The sequence below is a fragment of the Lactuca serriola genome, chromosome 1 (assembly GCF_051521515.1).
Source record: "Lactuca serriola cultivar US96UC23 chromosome 1, Lser_US96UC23_V15, whole genome shotgun sequence".
NCBI lineage: Eukaryota > Viridiplantae > Streptophyta > Magnoliopsida > Asterales > Asteraceae > Lactuca > Lactuca serriola.
The window spans coordinates 86,649,902-86,663,794 of record NC_136408.1 but is presented as its reverse complement, the minus strand read 5'-3'; positions in this window follow the sequence as shown (position 1 = coordinate 86,663,794).

Sequence of the window (13,893 nt, the reverse complement as noted above, 5' to 3'; positions counted from 1 at the left end):
TAGGAGCAGTGGTATTTGCTCTGAAGATCTGGAGACACTACTTATACGGAACCAAGAGTACTATTTTCACTGATCACAAGAGCCTTCAACACATTTTCGATCAGAAGGAACTCAACATGCGAAAACGACGATGGGTTGAGTTACTAAATGACTATGAATGCGAAATTCGTTATCATCCTGGCAAGGCCAACGTGGTAGCTGACGCCCTCAGTCGAAAGGAATACACTGGTCGGAGGGTCAAATCTCTGACTATGACTATCCATTCCCACTTATCCACAATAATTAAGGCGGCACAAATGGAAGCTTTGCAAACTGAAAATGTGGCGGGTGAATCCCTGCGAGGAATGGAAAAGAATCTAGAAGTCAAGGGTGGCGGAGCCTACTATCTCATGGACCGAATCTGGACCCCGAATCATGGTGGTTTCAGAAACGTAGTCATGACCGAAGCACACAACTCAAGATATTCTGTTCACCCAGGTTCAGATAAAATGTATCTGGATCTTAAGAAACTGTACTGGTGGCCTAACATGAAAGCAGAAATTGCTACCTTCGTAAGTAAATGCCTTACTTGCGCTAAGGTTAAGGTCGAGTATCGGAAACCGTCAGGATTACTACAACAACCGGAGATACCAGAATGGAAATGGGAGCGGATTACTATGGACTTCATAACCAAGTTACCCAAGACGACGAGTGGACTCGATACCATATGGGTCATCGTCGACAGATTGACCAAATCCGCACATTTCCTACCCATCAAGGAGACTGACAAAATGGAAAAGCTTACAAGGACTTACTTAAGGGAAGTAGTGCGACTGCATGGTGTTCCGATATCCATTATCTCCGATAGAGATAGTAGATTCACTTCAAGATTCTGGCAGTCACTACAAAGTTCCCTGGGGACTAGGCTAGACATGAGTACAGCCTACCACCCACAAACAGACGGGTAAAGTGAGAGAACGATACAAACTTTAGAAGATATACTAAGAGCCTGTGTGATTGACTTTGGAAAGACATGGGATATCCATTTACCCCTTGTCGAATTGTCATACAACAATAGTTATCATACAAGCATATAGGCTGCTCCGTTTGAAGCCCTCTATGGTCGAAAGTGCAGATCCCCTCTGTTCTGGACTGAAGTTGGCGATACCCAGTTAGCTAGAGGAAGAGTTCCTGAAAGCACTCTCACCGGTCCGGAAATCATAAGAGAAACGACAGAGAAGATCGTCCAGATTCGTGAACGATTGAAAGCCTCTAGAGACCGACAGAAAAGCTACGCTGACCAAAGGAGGAAACCTTTAGAATTCCAGGTAGGAGACCACGTTTTATTAAAGGTCTCACCGTGGAAGGGTTTAATACGCTTTGGAAAGCGTGGGAAACTAAATCCAAGATACATAGGGCCTTTCGAGATTCTTGCCAGAATCGGCCCTGTGGCTTACAAGCTTAACCTACCGCGTGAACTTAGTAACATACATCCAACCTTCCACGTCTCGAACTTGAAAAAGTGTCTGTCCGATGAGACTCTTGTTATTCCACTCGAGGAGATCGAGATCAACGAGAGCCTCAACTTTGTGGAAGAACCAGTAGAAATCATAGACCGAGAGGTCAAACAAACAAAAAAAAGTCGCATACCCATCGTGAAGGTTCGCTGGAACGCCAAGCGGGGACCTGAATTCACATGGGAACGTGAAGATCAGATGAAACAAAAGTACCCTCATCTCTTTCATGTTCACTAGTATCTTTACTACTTTAAATTTCGGGACGAAATTCCCTCTAACGGGGGGGATGATGTGACAACCCGATATTTCAACTCTTTGTAATGACCTAAAAAGTCAAGTATTGTAACCACTTTTGAGTTAATAAAAAAATTAACTTTGATAATAAAATGTCCAAAAAGTTCTATTTAAATTCCCTCTATGTTTAAATGTCATTAAACCATGATCGTACGTAAAAAGAACGCCCAAATCCGACTTCGTATATTGAAGTTAAGATTTTTCCAAGTTCGGCTTAGCAACAGACAACTAAAAACTCGAATCGAAGATCGAGCGACTTTTGGCCGGAATGACCTAAACGAGAATCGAAGGTCTCGACAATGGTATTTCAGCGGTAAAAAGTCTGGCAAAAACCGACTTCAGATAAAGAAGTTATGAATTTTTAAAGAAAATACCTTAATCACGTCATTTTATAATTAAATAATAAAAATAATTTCGGAATTTGCCAACGGAGTCTAAACGAAAGTTGTAGAGCGTAGTCTCACCTACGCGTGGATATAAAGAACGTCGAAAACGGAGTTCGTATGAAAGAGATATGAATTTTAGAAGTTTATTTAAAATAAATATAAATTTAAATATATATTCTTGGTAATATCCGAAGGGGAGTCAGCAGATAGGACCGGAGTACGCCCTGCGTACCCACGTACGCCCCGCGTACTCGAATCAAGGGCCTCAGATCGTCCACGTCGCCCCTATGCGAAGCTACCGACCCGCCCCATCCGACCCGCCCCATCCGACCCGTCCCATCCGAAGCTGAGGCAGTCGAGGACTCGCTCATGCATGACGTACGCGTACGCGCTGCGTACGAGCGTACGCCCCGCGTACTGAGGCTTCTCAGACCCCCTATAAATAGAAATGCGAGGGTTCTGGGAAAATCACCCCATTTCTCTCCTTTCTCTCACGATCTTGCCTCGATTTCCGTGCCCGTTCAAACCCGAAGCTCTGGCCTTTTTGCTCAAGTCCCGAGGATCGATTTTACTCCCGAGATTCCCAAGAATCCCGAGAAAAATCCGTTTCTCAAGACGAAACTCTGCCCGGTTTTCCATCTCGCGATCTTCAAACTTTCAAGTGAGTTCATACCCCTTAATTAACCTTTTTAAGTTATTCTAAATGCTTTTATATGCTTTCAAGGGGGGGAATACAAGTAAAACACACGAGTATTATCGTGTGTTACATAAAGAATTATTTTATATGCTTTTATATATCCAAATCACATGTGATTTATAAACTTTATGGGAAACTTTCGTATATAAAATATGTTACAATAGAATTCTATCTTTTGAAATATAAATTGTTGTAATGCATGTATAAACTAAACATTTTCTTAGATTTTATGTATACTTGTCTATCTTAGGCTCTACAAAAATCTATACTTTCATAACAAGTGAATCCTTTTCTAGGTATTTCTAAACAAACGAGACACACTTTTAGAAAACTATAATAGGTATAGTTTTGCGAGGATATTACTAACTTTTACATACTAGAAACATGATTTTCAAGAAGTCACTTTCATATACAAGAACAAACGAACATTTTAAACACGTAAATCTGTTTTTAGACCACGGTTTTGTGAGACATAAACTTCACGTACGTTCGAGTACACATTTCAAGTCCTGTATTATATACCAGAATCCCTTGGAGGGGGAGCATGGTGTTTGTGTATAGATCTATACGGGCTTGACAACCCGCGCCCTGACTGTTAGCTACAGTCCACCGTTTGGGGTAACAAACGTCATAACATTCCAACGCCTGAAGAACGTTGTGTATAGGCATTCCGAGTCAATAGTATGGTTATAAAACTCACATGGGGTATTAAAAATGCATTGATTTACAAGGTTTTCAAACACATTTGGTTATTTCACACTTACATACATTTCAGAAACAAACATTGGTCTTGAGAGAAGGCTACTTTTATACTAGTAGAAAATATAGGATTTTCTAAACACAAAAAAACAAGGACAAAACATTTCATTTCATACAAACATTGTCATTTAAATACTTATGAAACTCACCAGCTTAAATGCTGATCTACTCTTTCAAAATTACTTGTATGTCCCAGGGAATCAGTAATTTCAGGTATCATTATGCTTTTGATGAAGGGATGCTGCGACGCCAGTTTAATCTCATATTTTGACATCATATTGTAATTGGTTTTGAACATGTAACTTTTGACAAATGTAAACTTTCAATTATATATGTGATGGTTGTATTGCTTTCTTTACTATGTATTCATTTGTTACGTTACCACATGAAGTCATCCGCCCCCGAACATTTCCGCCGTTCAGGTTTGGGGGTGTGACATTCGATGAGTTGCTTCAGATGATCTACTTTGTTGTCTGCTGCACTAGCTTCCGAGAGAGTGGCCTTCTCTGGTTCATCGAATAACTCAACAAACTTCTCAAACAGATTTGCAATCGAGGCTGAGACTTGGCCTGTGTGAGAGAAAATTTCTCCAACTGTGTCTTCACTGGCCTTCAGCTTTTTGACATAGCTGTCATCGAAGGTCACATAATAAGTTTCTTCAATCTTCCTCGAACGTTTGTTCAAAACCCTATATGCTTTTGAAGTGAGAGAGTATCCCAGAAATATCCCTTCATCGGCTTTCACGTCAAACTTGTTACGATGTTCTTTAGAATTAAAGATGAAACACCGTGAGCCGAATACGTGGAAGAATTTGACGTTTGGCTTTCTGTTGTTGATGATCTCATAAGGAGTAAGAGTGAAACGCTTATTGAGATAGGACCTGTTCTGCGTAAAACATGCTGCAGCAATAGCATCAGCCCAAAAGTATAAAGGTAAAAAAGCAAAACTTAGCATGGTTCGGGCCGCCTCACACAAAGATCGGTTTCGCCTTTCGATAATTCCGTTTTGTTGAGGGGTGTAGGGAGCTGAGAAGTTGTGACTGGTTCCTTTTTCTGCCAAGAAGTCTTCGAATTCTTTATTTTTGAACTCCAGTCCATTGTCGCTCCTGATGTGGCGAACGACTTTCCTCAGCTGCACTTCAACCTGCTTGTTAAACGTCTTTAGCTTGAGAGTTGCTTCAGATTTGCGCTTCAGAAAGAACAGCCATGTAAAACGTGAAAAGTCATCAACAATAACAAGAATATACTTGCTACCGCCGATGCTTTCGATAGATGATGGACCACACAAGTCAATGTGAATTAACTCTAATGGTTCAACAACTTTAGTGTTTACAATCGATGGGTGACTTTGACGACTCTGCTTTCCCATTTCACACGCAGCACATAAATGTTCTCGATCGAATTTGAGCAATGGAAGACCTCGAACATGACCACCTGTGACAAGTTTGTTAATATCCTTGAAGTTGAGATGAGAGAGCCTTCGGTGCCACAACCAGCTTTCGTCAGATTGTGCTTTGGATAACAGGCAGATAGTTGGATTTCCTTTGATGGGTTTGAGATTCAGGGGAAACATTTCGCCTTTGCGCTCTGATTTGAGAATTACTCTTTTTGTTTTCTTTTCAATTATCTCAGAACCCTCATCGTCGAATGAGACCTTGAGACCGGTACCTCCAACAAGCTGAGATACACAGATGAGGTTGTGCTGCAGTCCTTCAACATATGCAACTTTTCTGATTGTGAAATCTCCATTCGTTATCATTCCATAACCTTTTATTCTGCCGTATGAGTTGTTCCCGAACTTGACATTTCCACCGTTGGAAAGAGACTGAAATTCCCTCAGCTCTTCCTTCCTCCCTGTTATGTGACGTGAGCAGCCACTGTCAATATACCATTCTTCGTCAAACTGCTCGTCACTGATAACCTGCAAAAATTAAGCAGATTTAGGAATCCAAAGTTTCTTGGGTCCACGTGAGCCTTTCACAGGAACAGGAATAGTAAGAGAGATGTCAACAAGATATGTTCTTTTTATTAAATTTGTTTCATCTTTCTTTTTAATGGTGAAAACCTTAATTTTATTGGGATTTGTTACAGACGGTTTGGATTCAGGTTTAGGCACTGGGACATTGGAATGCTTTTGATCAGTCTCGACTGAGGAAACCTTCGATTTTCCTTTCAAATCTGTTGAAGATTTTGGATTTTGAGTATGAACATAATTGAATTTAGAATGAGGTTGAGAAGAATTAGAACGAGAAAAGTTAGACTGAGAAGTTTGCTTGACTTGAGGTTCTAAGTATCCCTTTTGTTTTTGATCTTTAGTGGGACCGAACCTTGAACCTTGATTGCTTTTGCTCTCGGAACCGAACTTTTGCTTTCGGTAGCTGGTGTTCTCTGAACCGAACCTTTCCTTTCGGTTATTGTGATCCTCAGAACCGAACCTTTCCTTTAGGTTGTTATTACTTTCTTGCTTCCTAACAACATTTTTCTCTGATGTTGGATTTCTGTCATGATAAGAGAAATGGGTGTTTTGATATCGCCAAAAATGTTTTCGTTCAGAGAGATTTTTCTTGTATCTCTGATTCCTTTGTTGCTTCTGATTCTTTACTTGCTTCGGCTGTCGATGGATGTTGGCTTTTTGCTTTTGCTTCTTATCAGCTGGCTCACTTTGAACTGATGATTTTTCGCTTGAAGGAGTGACATCTTTTGCAGGAACTCCTTTTTCTTCAGGATCATCTTTTGTACCACTAGTACTTGGTATGTCGAAGTTATCAGGCTTGTTCAAAGGCTCTGGCACATATCTGCCTTTGGTTTTCCAGGACGTCCGTTCTGATAGACCAACGGTTTCATCAGCATTGTCGATGGGGGCAGACCAGAAGAACTCATCACAGCCATCAACATTATCTTCATTTACAATGGCTGTGAGTTCGGCTGTCTGATGGTCGGTTACTCCTGTGACCTTATACACCTGATTTGGAGTTGTCCTTACCTTTTTGTATACAACAGCCTTTTCTTCAAGGACCGGGGACTTTTGTTGGGACAAACGAGCAAACTCCACAAAATTTTCTGAAATAAGATTTTTGTGGTTTTCGGGTTCGCTCTTGACGAATTCAGAACAGTCAATTTCATCCTCTACTGAAATTTCACTCATATCATCATCCTCATTAAGCTCAGATGCATTTTCAACATCAATTTTATTTTCTGAGCTCAAGTTGGCATTCAATGAGTCAAACTTTTGTATGGTTTCGGTCCTTAGTTTCAATTTATCATTTTCATCCAAAAGATTTTTCAGCATGTCCTTATGGTCCTTGGACTTTATGAAAGATTCGATTTTGTCTAGACCATACATATACGTCGGATTTACATCCTCAGATGAAACTACACTTTCGCAATTATATGCTTCTGCGTCAATTTCATCTTCCTTAAACTCAAGAAAGGGCAAAATCATGCGATGAATTTTCTGTCCAATTTCACAATTAAGATGAAGTTGAGTGATGTTAGAATAAAGACGTTTAGCAATCAAACAAAACACATTTCTTTGTTTCAAAAGTTTTAAATTGTCTCTTTGTAAATAAATGTTTTTGTCTTTGGATTTGATCAACTCCGACTCCTTCAGCTCTATCCACATCCTCCGTTCCTCACTCTTTGAAGACACCCTGCTTAATTGGTCAGTTATGTTAGAATTGGTGACCCGTGTTTGAGTTAAACTACTGTCTAGACGACAGATTCTTGAATTTACATTTTTTAGTTCTTTTTCATATGAGTTTTGTGGGACTTTGAATGAAAAAAAAATGGATTGTACCTTCTTGATTAATTCATCAAGCTCATTAAACTGCATGCTGAGAGGTTTTGCTGTGAAGCACATGTCCTCTCGCTCCTTTGTGCCTTCATTCCCACCGTCTGTGTTGTATCCCCTCATTTGAGATACATCCGACACCATCAAACACTTTCCACCGCTTCCTTCACCTTTCGCAACATAAGCCTTTCCATGAGATGGACTTCTGACTTCATCATCCTCAGAGTCGGTTGACCAGACCTCCACGCCACCGAACTCATCATCCGCTACCGAACCCTGCACAATTAAAGCATTCATTGAGGGGTTAGCAGTAGTTTTCTTTCTCTTGATCTCTTCCATCTTTTTCATCAACACAGCTTCTTCATCTTTTTCTTCATCTTTTTCTGCCATTTTCTTTAGGACATAGTCTTTGGCATAGTGGTTCTTTCCTCCACAGTAATAACAGTTCACCCCAGAATCCCCTTCAGCTTTCGGCTCTTTCTTTGCTTCTTGTGCCTTCGGTTCCTCCCTCACCTTTTTCAGAACTATAGCTTCCCTGTCAATTCCGGTTCTTATTGGTAGGAAACCTTTTCTTAATAAACCTCTTTGGATTTGACACCATCATTGCATAGTCTTCAGAGGTAAGGTCATAGTCTTCTAAGTTAAGGTCTTCATCTTCCATCACACTTTTGCTTTTAGAAAGAAGAGCCAAGGAACCCAAGCTTGAAACCACATTCTTCTCCTGCAAGACAATCTTTTCTTGGGATTTCAAAATTCCTACCAGCTTAGACAACGAATAAGATTTGAATTGCTCATGAGCTTTAACAGTGGACACAACCGCTCTCCACTCAGATCTAAGACCATTCAAAAACGTAACTTTTTGTTCAATCAACTTCCTTTCAATATCATGTTTAATCATCTTACTAAGAAGATGATTGAAGCGATCGAATGTCTGAGTAACAGTTTCCTCGGGATTCTGCTTAAATTCGCCAAACTCAGACAAGAGTAAGGTCTGAATGGAATGCTCCAGATCTTCGTCAGTGGAATATAACTCTCGTAGCCTATCCCATATTTCTTTGGCAGTGCTGCATGAACTCACTAGCCTGAAAGTATCCGATTGAAGAGCGAATCTGATTAGTCTCAACGCTTTAATATTGCACTGAAACTTTGTAACGACCCAATTTTGACGTCCAAAAATTTCGTTATAAAACATTACATGAAAGCATTAATAGTTAAAACATTGTTTGATTAAAAACCATTTCACATCGAAAACCAAATTGAAAACCACAACATCGATCAATCAAATATCAGAGTATCAATCCCAGAGTAAACTCGTAACTGCGGAAACAAGAGAGTGTGTGTGTGTGTGACATGCTGCTACCGTGCCGGCTCCTTTCCCCTAGCTGAGGAGGTACCTGAAACCAAAACTGAAAACCGTAAGCACAAAGCTTAGTGAGTTCCCCCCATCGTACCACATACCATACAAACACATAACATAACATACTGCCAGGCTATTCTGGGGTGCCTGACTACCCGGTACGGCCATTCTGGGGTGCCGACTACCCGTACGGCCATTCTGGGGTGCCGTCCTACCCGTGTCAAGCCATTCTGGGGTGCTGACTACCCGTGTCAAGCCATTCTGGGGTGCTGACTACCCATCGGTCCTAACAACCGATCCTCGGGGACTAGTCCCCTCCTACTACCTCTATCGTATACAACATAACAAGCCAGCATGTAAACATATCATCACGTACTGTCAGACATTTCTAGGGTGTCTGAACTACCCTTCGGTCCTATCAACCGATCTCTACTTCTATCTCATATAACATATCATGCTAGCATATAACATATCAGGTAGTAGCAAACCTAGATGATATCACAGAGACAATCATCTAACATACGACTCCTACTGGTGGGCCGACATTGTGGCCGTAGACCCACCGCTACTGGAAGGTAACTCACCTCGAAGTAGCTGCTGATCTGATCGGGAACTGACTGTCTACTGCTGCTGCTGCTGCTCCGGAAATCCTCCGGCTGCAATTCCCACAACATACTCAATCAAACACTGCTAACTGTCATTTGGGTAAAATGACCATTTTACCCCTGATCATGTCATTAAACAAAGTCAGAGTCAACTTTCAGTTGACCCGACCCGCCGAGTTGGCTTCCCAACTCGCCGAGTCCCTACCCAAACGATTGTCCTGAATCCCGTTTCTACTCGTCGAGTTAGGCGACGACTCGACGAGTTCTCCTTCTAAACTGATATTCAAGTCCTTCATCCTACTCGCCGAGTTGTATGAACAACTCGTCGAGTTCATCTTCATCCGATGAACACCTATGCTAAGACTCGCCGAGTTGTATGAACAACTCGTCGAGTCCATCTTCATCCGAAGAACACTTATGCTGTGACTCGCCGAGTTTTATGAACAACTCGCCGAGTCTGTTCTTGATCTAAGGAGATTTCCTTGAACCCGCCGAGTCAGGGCATTGACTCGCCGAGTTCCTCCATAGATGAGTTCAGCTTCCGACTCACTGAGTCACACCCCGTGACTCACTGCTCACTCGACACTACGAAAAGGGGACAAACTCAGAGACTCGCGAACAGACTCGCCGAGTCACATGAACGACTCGCCGAGTCGTCGCCATGCACCGACTAAATACACAGATTTGCTCGATTCCAGTCCATGCCATTCACAGATCCGGACTTCTAGGACACGAATCACACGTAAAGTTTCCGACTTTACGTGTAGATATTCACCAATACGGATTTTAGGGTTCAAAATGTACTTAAAATGGTAGATCCAAGGTCTTCAAGCAAAGAGGGTCCATAAAGGCTACAGATCCGAGCCCTTAGAGCCCAAACATGCCTAGATCTGAGGTCCCTCAACACTATAAGCTCATTACACAAAGGTCAAGGCTAGAAGAAGCCTTGAAATGGCTATCACAAGCTCCCAACAAGATAATAATGAAGGAATAGAGAGGGTTTCAAGTCCAATACCTCTAGAAGTCCTGAAATGGCACAAAGATTCTGGATCTTCTTCCTCTCCTGTGACATCCCCAAAATCACGGCCAGAAAAGACCGATTTTGTTTATGCTTTATAAAAATCAGAGTACTTTATTTTATAGAAAGGTTGCGGAATTTGTTCCCAGAAAAACATGGTAAATACGTTATTAAAAAATTTTCGGAGAAACGTATTTATTTCATTTTAAAACGTTTGGGATGTCATCGTCAATACCGAAACATAAGCATAAACAGAACTTACAATGATTTACACTAGTGATCTACATCTCTTTAAATCTCTCAGTGTAATGTCACTTCACTTCGTCACCTGTGATATGCATAAACTGAGTGGGTTGGGTTGGGAAACCTGGTGAGTACATAGGGTTTTCAACCCACAATAATATAATTATTATGTTCAATCAAACAATCAACCCAATTACCCATCCCCATTATCTTCTTTACTCTTTAAGGATTTAACCTAAGAGTCATCTATCCTGCATTCGTTTATTCCGATGTCCCTTACTTCCAGGGTTATAGGACTGGCACTAAATCCATAGCTGCCAATGTTCGTTCATAAAGCACTAATTCCATAGCTGCTATAGTCTATTCATCGGGTACTAAGTCCATAGCTACCAGTGTTCAACAGGTACTAAGTCCATAGCTACCAATTTCTAACAGGTACTAAATCCATAGCTACCAACGTCTAACAGGTACTAAGTCCATAGCTACCGGTGTTTGTCCCATAGGCACTAAGTATATAGCTGCCAATGTATACTCACGTCATCTTCTATCTCTCATCATTCATTTACCCATCTCATACCCAATATATTCGTATATATAAAATACGTATACAGTTTAAATCCTTTAAAACATGTATAAAACGTTCATCCAGCATAGACAGCAAGTATTCAGATAATATGCACACATAGCACGTAGTTTATATAAAATACTTCATATCTATGTGTAAGATGAAAGGGACTATGCACTCACCTGAAAGGTGGTGACTCAGCACTCGAACGGCGCTTCGATACTCTCAAAACAATTTCCTTCGATAAAACCTAGTATCAATACCACTAGGGTTTAGTCTAACGATAACCGCGACAATTTAATAGTCTGACTATTATTATTATTATATAAGCGTTAAATAACACTCAATATAAATCATAATAATAGCCCAAATACTCATTATAAGTTCCTAATAATGTTACTATATTAAAACATAAGCTATACTAAAGATAGGTTAGGCGTAGCTCACTTACAGCGGGTTTTCTCGAAAACCGGGCTTCGCTGGAGCAGCGTTCCAGAGCTGAAAGGCTCTTTTCTCGAGGCTCCGGGAGCCTCGGGGCTTCCTTCGGGTGCTAGGGGGTTTACCCTAGGCTTTAGGGGGTTAGGGAGGCTTAGAGAGAGAGTTTAGAGAGAGAAAGAAGAGGGTTGAGGGGTGAAGAGAAGGCTAGACCCGGCACCTCTATTTATAGTGCAAAAATCTGATGGACTCGCCGAGTAGGGGGGCCTACTCGCTGAGTTGGTCCATGTGGTGGCCTTCTGGTGGTGCCACGTGTCCAATTCTGGTGGTGCCATGTCACCCCCTATCGCGTATCAGCCTTCGAACTTAGAAAAATCATAACTCTCGCATACGAGCTCCGTTTTCGACGTTCTTTATATCCACGCGTAGGTAAAAGCAAGATCTACAACTTTCATTTAGACTCCGTCGGCTAATTCTTGACCGATCTCAAATTTAACAGTAGGAGGCCTTTAGACTGTTAAATGACCGCGAAGAATTCGTAACTCCTTCATACGAACTCCGTTTTCGTCCATCTTTTTACCGTTGAGTTCCTATTAATGAGATCTTCAACTCTCATTTAGGTCGCGTAAGCTAAAAACTACTCGAACTAAAATTCGAGTTTCGGGTCGTGCACTGCTAAGCCGAATCTTAGAAAAATCATAACTTCCTCATACGAAGTCAGATTTGGGCGTTCTTTTTATCGACGCTCTTAGTTTAACATATTCTACAACTTTCGTTTAGGTTGCTAAGGCTAAATCTTGCTCTATCGTAAATTCACTATTTACGCTTCCCGGTGCCGTGCCGGTTTTGCCGTAAAACTTCGACGGGCCATAACTTCTTCGTTATAACTCGGATTTCGGCGTTGTTTATATGTACGGAAACCTTGTGACATACTCTACAACTTGGTTAAGATTATTTATTCTAAATAATATTTTGTAGAAAAGTCGTTTTCGATCCCTATTGCCTCTAAATTGACTAGCCCGGATCTACGGGTGTTACATCTCCTCTTGATCTACCTTCTTCTTCTCTCCAAAACAGGAACCAGGTGCTACAAATCTCCCCCACTTATTTTAGACTTCGTCCTCGAAGTCTGCTGCTCGATCCTGAAACAGCTCGGGATAATGCTCCATCATCTCGTCCACCGGCTCCCAAGTCCATTCCGAACCCTTGCGGTGCTGCCATTGCACCTTCACTAGCTCCACCCTCTTGTTCCTCAAATCCTTCGACTTCCTGTCGAGGATTGCGACTGGGCGCTCAATGCAATTCAGGCTGTCATCAACCTGAATATCCTCCAAAGGAACTACTGCTGAATCGTCCACTAGACACTTCCGCAGCTGGGAAACATGGAAAGTGCTGTGATTTGGCTAAGCTCGACTGGCAGATCCAGTCTATACGCCACCTTGCCCACCCGGGCCATGACTCGGAATGGTCCGATGAACCTCGGACCTAACTTGCCTCGCTTCCTGAATCGAATGACGCCCTTCCAAGGCGACACCTTCAGGAGAACCATATCCCCGACTTGGAATTCCAAGTCGGATCAACGCTTTTCGGCATAACTTTTCTGCCAACTCTGAGCAGTCTGAAGCCTGCTCGGGACCTGCTGGATCCTCTCGGTCGTCTTGAGCACCACTTCGGTGCTCCCCATAACTCTCTGGCAACCTCACCCCAGCATATCGGGGTCCTGCACCTCCGACCGTACAACATCTCAAATGGGGAACAGTCAATACTCGCGTGGTAGCTGTTGTTGTATGAGAACTCGGCCAAGGGAAGATAGGTATCCCAGCTACCACCGAAATCCAACACGCATGCCCGAAACATATCCTCCAAAGTCTGGATGGTCCGCTCGCTTTGACCATCCGTCTGCGGGTGAAAGGCGGTGCTAAAATGCAAACGAGTGCCCAACTCGTCATGAAATTTCTTCCAAAACCTGGAAGTAAAACGCACATCCCTATCCGAGATAACTGAAACTGGCACCCCGTGCCACGCCACGATCTCCCTGATATAGATGTCGACCAATTTCTCGGCCGATATGCTCTCCTGAATCGGGATAAAGTGAGAACTCTTGGTCAATCGATCCACGATGACCCAAATCGAATCCACTCCACGCACAGTCCTGGGAAGCTTTGTGATAAAACCCATCGTGATATCTTCCCATTTCCACAGTGGAATATCCAACGGCTGCATCTTGCCATGCGGTCTCTGATGTTCGG